The following is a 7,241-nucleotide window of genomic DNA, read 5'->3' on the forward strand; positions in this document are numbered from 1 at the left end:
AGTTCTCACAATAAATCAGAACACAATCAATTAAATATTTTTTCATCATACTGCAGCAAAAACAGCCGTTTTGAATGCAGCTGCAGGTCTAAATTAGCATTTTTACTCTCTAGGGAGTAAAAATCGTTTTTAGACCCTAGAGAGTAAAAATCAGCTGTTGTCAACTCAGTTGTAAATTTTTATTGTAAACAATTGTATTTATCGAAAGTATATATTGATTGTTTGATCGGTTGTAGTTAATTGTTGTCTTATTTTAAATAGTTCGACATACCAATAGTATAAAGTAGGCTACACTAACACAATCGTAATAGACAAAACAATTGAATCACTTGCTAAACAGCTGCTTTTGTTTCCATTAGCAAATTAAATTGAAAACATCAAGCTTGAAATAATTCTGAAAGGTTATCTTTAAATTACAACTTTTTTAGTTTTGTAACATAGTTTGTTCAAATAATGGTGCAATATAACAAAAAATTTAGTTCATCACACAGGCAAAATATGTGTCTTTTACCTCGCTCATTTTCCAACCTCGGTTTCACCTCCATCTTAAAACTTGAACTCTGGTCGAAAAGAGTATCTTTAGTGATGAAATATACCATTGCCCTATTAGGAGGCTTCTTCAGAAGGAAATAATCGAACTTTCTAAACAAGTAAAAATTAATCATTAAGTCTATAGAATTTTAAGCACTCTTTAATAAGTTGATTCCTATTGTATCATTTCGATAACATTTTCTTACAAGAGGGCCTAGAAATTTAAATAAAATAAGTTAAAGCAGGTATGTACATCCGCTAGTAGTTGGCAACATTAAGCTTCAAGCCCCATCATGTGTCTCAATTGTAAGGTTTAACCAAACTACTCTAGGGACCTATTGACATAAGCTCTTACAACAATGCCCTTCTAACCAACAATTACCTTGGCTTTTACACAGAAAATGTATTAGAAAAATAATAGGACATCTAATTTGAACTCTTTTTAATTAAATATGACAAAAATAATTGAACGCTGCTGTCACTTATAAATGTGCCATTTTCTATGAGAAGACAATCAGTATTACATATTTCAATCCATCTAAAGTCAAAATTTAAGAACAATTTTCATACTTAGTTTACATTTGAAGATATTACATACTAGTTCAACATTGATTATTACAGATAAAGAGCTTCAAAGCACCATTGTTCCATTCTCAGACCTAATCATGAAAACCACAAATTATGTCAGTTCAATAGTTATTTGTGTAACTAGTGGTGAAAGTGGCACTTTGCTGCACACGAGAGCAATGTTTACGCACGAGCCGCAGGCGAGTGAGGAATGATCTCGAGTGCAGCAAAGGCCTTTTTCACTCCTGTTACACATTATATTTTTCCTACAGTCACTATAAAACATAAATAATTAGTCTTTCAAACACTATACAACACGTTTTTAGGTTCAGCTAGCAACACAATTACACAAATGGTGCCCTGGAGAAAGTAGTACCCGTGGTCCGTATCACTCCGCTATTTTTCCTCGGCAAGAAATGTGCTCCGTCTTTTGAGAATATAGTTCCGTATGTTTTTGTAATTTGAAGTGGTTTCCGCGCCTAAAAAAAATGCTTTAAAGGTATTTTCTTGTTTATTAAGACCGTAGGAATGTTTTAAAAACGTTTAAAAGAAAAGTCCAGAAAGTTCAGAAATACCAAAACTATAAACACGAAATGACAGGTTAAATCTTAGTTATAATAGTCAATCAGCTGTTCATAGTATTATTATCTTTAAGTGTTGCCAACCTATTTCCAAGCGTACACGGATTACGTGCATAATAAAACCACGCTGTTTTGTGTTGTTTGGTTGGAATCCTGATGTGCGGCAAAGTATAAACCGTGCGGCAAAGTATAAACCGTACGGCAAAGTATAAATATGCAGCAATTAGCAGCTTTCTGTACTATAAACAGTACAGGGAAGCCAACTTTGTCGGGTGACTGTAGGAAAACAATATTTAAAAACACTGAGCACTACCTTTATGTAACACATTTTATTTAAACTAGTATCACCTTCAATCCAATTTCAAAGTGTTACATAGTATAATAAGTATACAGGGGTGGTAAAAAAGTCTTGGGACAGTCAAATATTTAAAAAGATAATAAAAAATGGAGCTATACAAAACTTAGAACAAAGTTACTTAGCATAAAAGTTATTTTAACTCATTATTCAGTGGTGCACTACCTCCTCATGGATACGGACTGAAAGGGATTAGAATAAAATTAATTCTTTATTAAGGCGGCTCCAGACATTCGCCAATCGCCAAGCACCAAACAGGGACTCACCGAATCGCAATTAGTGTGGAGTGGATAAGTGATTGTCTATTTGGCAAGCAGCAAACATTCGTGCTCATGTTTTCCCTTTCATTGTCGGTATTTTTGCACAGATCAAAGTGAACGAATATTTTTGTTATTCCCGAAACGAAGGGTCGCTCGGAAAACAACACATGTGTGTGGACTTCCACTTGTTAATCGGCGAATAGTACAACTAGATGGCCGAACGTCTAATATTTCGTGATTTGCGAATAGTGCCTGTCTAGAGCCGGCTTTAGTAAAATACAATGCCACAAACCCAAACTTAAACAGAAAACAACTTATCAAAAATGGCAGCGGTTGAAAGAAGCTTTTTAAATAATATTGAATTCCATGCAGCAAAATAATAAAGCACTTAAATATCAATTTTACAACAGTAATTTCTCCTGTGGTAGTAACAAAAAAAAAAAAAAAACGTTTTATCTTATACTGAAAAGGTCTAAAGTACTCAATCTTGAGGAGCTGAAATCACTAGAATTTACATCAAAAGGCAAGACAATGTTCAGATAAGAGCAATCATGATACTGAGGGGGGGAGGGAGGTTGGTTGCCTAGCAACAGTCTCTGTTGTGTCCGACTGACTCACATACACCTGTGACACTGTCAGATCTGTTGGTCAACTTGCTAACAATCAAAATGGAATAGAAAATATGCCTCCTTTTGCATAACGAATGTTAATTTTTTTGGATAAAGACATATAAATGCGTTTTTTTTTTTCATTCCTTCCTACCTCTTTGAGAACATAATGCACCACTGACTTTGATATAGGAAAGCAGTTATGGAAATATTGTAATACAACACGTACCTTGCCGTCTACGAGGCATGTCTTTTAATTAAGTGCCTGCTATACCAGCTGATCATTATTTTATTATGATTGTTTATGTTTTTATTTTACAGTTTTGTTTTCTGTTTTCACCTTTAATAAAATGAGTTCATTAAGTTATTCAAATCTACAATTAGATAGATTATTTACAGCCTTCGGGTTTCCTCATGTACTGGTATCAGACAATGGGACTCAATTAACTTCAAAACCATCTAAAGATTTTCTCATGAGGTATGGAATACTACAAAAAACCATCGCTCTCTTTTGTCCCAAATCAAATGGAAAAGCTGAAAGGGTGGTCCAAACTGTAAAGAGCCTTATAATTGCAAATGGATGTGTCAAGAGCAAGATTAACACTATACTAAAACAGTTGAGAAAAACACAGCATTCCACGACTGGGAAGTCTCCCTATAGCCTCATGTTTGGGAGGAATATAAGAACAGAACTGGATCTATTAGTAGAGAAGCCTAATTTGAAAGAGACAGAGATGCAAGTAACAAAGCGACACTTTAATATAGGAGAGGGAGTGCTGGTGAGGAACTACTCCCTTAATTCAAATGACAAATGGACAGTTCGAAAAATTGAGAAACAAATAGATAATGTTATTTATCTTGTTAGAATAGAAGATGGAATTGTGTGGAAAAGACATGTGGACCAAATAAGAAGATTGTAAATATATGAAGAAAAATAAAGGGGGAGGATTGCTATACCAGCTGATCATTATTTTATTATAATTGTTTATGTTTTGATTTTACAGTTTTGTTTTCTGTTTACGCACCTTTAATAAAATGAGTTCATTAAGTTATTCAAATCTATTCTTTATTTAAACACAAAAGTGCCATTTATAAATTTCTCCGTTTCAGCACTGCGATTGGCATTTTTGACATTTGTGCTGTGTATGTACATCTATTGGCAGGCCTGCACCGGAAATTCGGCAACAATTGGCCATGTTTACATCCGGTTTTGAGCATTCGAAATGACGCCGCCAATTGAGACTGCCGCGGACTGTGAAATGTGCGCTGTAATTAGATTTTTAAGTGCTAAAGGTGTGAAAGCCATTGAAATTCATCGACAGATTAGTGAAGTGTTTGTTGACAATTTCAAATTGTCAATTAATTTATAAGTTAACAGTAAATAAAAACTGGCAACTACCCCAATATTTGGATGTATGTTGTAGTAGTTTACGCAACAATTGCGTAAAGCTGTTAACAACACAATAAAAAAATTTAAGGAAAGAACCTTGGCGAGTGCCTTTAAAGCTTCTACAAGTGTCATTAAGACTATTTACGTGAGTTGCTAAAACTTACTATAAAACTGCTTTACCTATGACAGTTTTTAAATATAATCCCTACGGTACTCATAACATTTAAGAGAGTTTGTTTTTCGTTTATAACCTCTCATTGCCATACTGACAGTGATGCAAGGAATCATTGTACCAAACACTAATTGCACTAATTGTTCGAAGTATTACAATTTTACTCTTTCTCTCTCATTCCTTGAACGTCATTGGTCCCTTACCATGTTGTTAACTAAAACTATGCTGTTATGTAAGTAAACAATGTTACCTATCTGAAACTTTGCATTCTAAAAACTGAACTGAAACGGCTACTTTAAAAAACGGTCGTAGGTAAATTTATTTTTAGTATGCATCTACAAAAATAGGATAAATGTCATGGAATAAATCAGAGATGTAGGATTATATTTAAGGAAGAAGCCCAACAAGACTCGTTGCTAGGAGACCAACTTATTGCTGCAGATGCTGCCTACTAAGTCAATCTTCTTCCTTGCTACAATATCTTAAATGATAAAAAAGAATATGTGTTTCTATCATCTGCAGTTTAAAATACAAAGAGGATGATTTTAGTTCTACAGTAGCTACTACAAATTAAGAACCCATTTACTAAAAGAATTCAATAAATACCTGGACAATTCTTCTTAATTAGGTTTAATAACAATCTTTATAATTGGTATACAGTATTTGAAAGTAAACATAAAGCACTTATCAACAGAATAAGCATTTTAACAAAAATATTAACTCATGGTTAATATACATTTAAAATTTAATACAAATCAAATGAAAATACTATATGATCAATTGTAAGTAAGATGAGGACATCCTCATTGAAATTAAGCCGGTATCTACAACTTTTCAGAGAATTAAGTCTCTAACTGGATAACCATTAAAGTTGCTATGAAATTTAGGTGGTTCAGTGCATCATTGTTTGAGTGTAAAGATTCCAAAATAATGCGTGAATGAAGAGCGATAAAAAGGGATGAATTCGAGTGTGGTCATCTAGCGTGGAGTGCTATACATGTGAGTTGCATTAGACAACACTCTCTGTTGCTAAGCAACCAGCTTCATCCCCCCCCCACACACACCAATCAAACCAGCTGGTAGACTTGAGGTGATTGTGTTTATCTTTGGTCACACAACCAATGACAACTTTAGTAAACTTTATGCAGTTGACATTTTAGTAACGTTTTTTATATAAAGCTGTCACAGTTGTGTTTTATAGCTGTAGGGCTTTTAACACACATGGTGTTGGAATACCGTTGTTGTCTAGCACTTGAATAGAATTCAAACTTAAATCTTGGACTGATTTATTTCACAATTATTACCAGCAAGTAAAAGGGAGGGCTAAAAAATGGACAGATCAAAAAGGGTAGAAAAAAATTCTACTTTGCCACTAATTTAATGTTTGTCAATAAACATAGCTAGACCTTCCATTCCATTTCCATATTAAAGTTGTAACCAATTTATTGTATAGAATGAAAATGAACGTAGTTGAATTGAACTGGACAGATTGTCCTCAATATAAGTTACTGATTTCAGTTGACTGACTGTGTCAACTTTTTGAGCAAATCAAACTGAAAGGACGGCTTAATTTACACAATAGCATCTCTTGTGTTACATAAACTATAGTGGTAACAAAAATAAGGAGAAAATATGGTTTGTTCAACTGATGAGAGAAAATGTGTGTCAGATTGCTGATACCAAGTTGGCTACAGCTGGTCCTTATAGATGAGATGTCTGATCCATAAAGTAAAAAGTCAATATTTTCATATAAAATATTGTACACCAATATTTATTACATGTTTTACACAAGGTTAGACTCAATATATGACAAACTTGTGGCTGGTTGGAGATAATACGAGCAGGCAATTTATCACACACGAAGCTCAGGAGCGACTATACACTGCAACTCCATTTGAGTACTTTTTCCGCAGGTGACGTGACAACAATATACAATTTGTGCCTGAATGCAATGAAAAATCTCCAATACCAAAACTTTGTCTTTAAATGCATTATTTAAACTTTTCTAAGATTTAATTCTCAATTAGATATTCCTTGGATGGAATGTTTGATTCAGAATAAAGAGAGAGACATAAATTCAGCTAACCCTTTTGTATCTGTATTATAGATAGAATAAATTACACAGAGTGTTTGAGTGTTGTTTCAACGGATTTAATTTGTTGTATGGTATAGTGAAAAATAACTAAATGGAAATGAATAAATTAAATGACATTGGAACCTTTAATTGTAAGTGGCATGAAGCAAACTTACTGAAATCAAGCTTTAGATTTTCCAATGGGATGAGAAATAAAAAAAAAATAAAAAAATTTTGTCAAATGTTTAAGTCAATGGTGGTAATTTGTAACAGGTTGATTGATAGAACTAGTTTAAGAGACCATCAGTTGTTTGATCTTCTTTTGGGTGTGGATTGAGCTTATTCGGTTTGTTTGGGTGGAAGATAAAACTGTTAAGGCAGTGAATGATTATAAAACAACCAATGATCAAACAAAGTCTTAAGTATTTTTTCTCTTGAGTACATTTCTACTCTTTCAGGTCTGCATCTTAGCCTGAGCATGTACTAAGAAGATTAAATTTGAAATATCAACTGTTTATACATAAACAAAAAAATTTTGTTTATTTAAATCAGTGTTGGTAAACAATTATGAATAAACTTTAAAAATTGTGTTAACCTATTTCTAACAAAATTAATCTTTGCTTTCTTATTTTTGCACTTTAATATTAAATTAAGTTACTACCGAAACTATTTATTTATTCTCTCTTATATTTAATTGTTAATA

Source organism: Macrosteles quadrilineatus, unplaced genomic scaffold (assembly GCF_028750875.1).
Source record: "Macrosteles quadrilineatus isolate MER2022 unplaced genomic scaffold, UCM_ALF_1.0 Scaffold_8__2_contigs__length_117827958, whole genome shotgun sequence".
In the NCBI taxonomy this organism is placed as follows: domain Eukaryota; kingdom Metazoa; phylum Arthropoda; class Insecta; order Hemiptera; family Cicadellidae; genus Macrosteles; species Macrosteles quadrilineatus.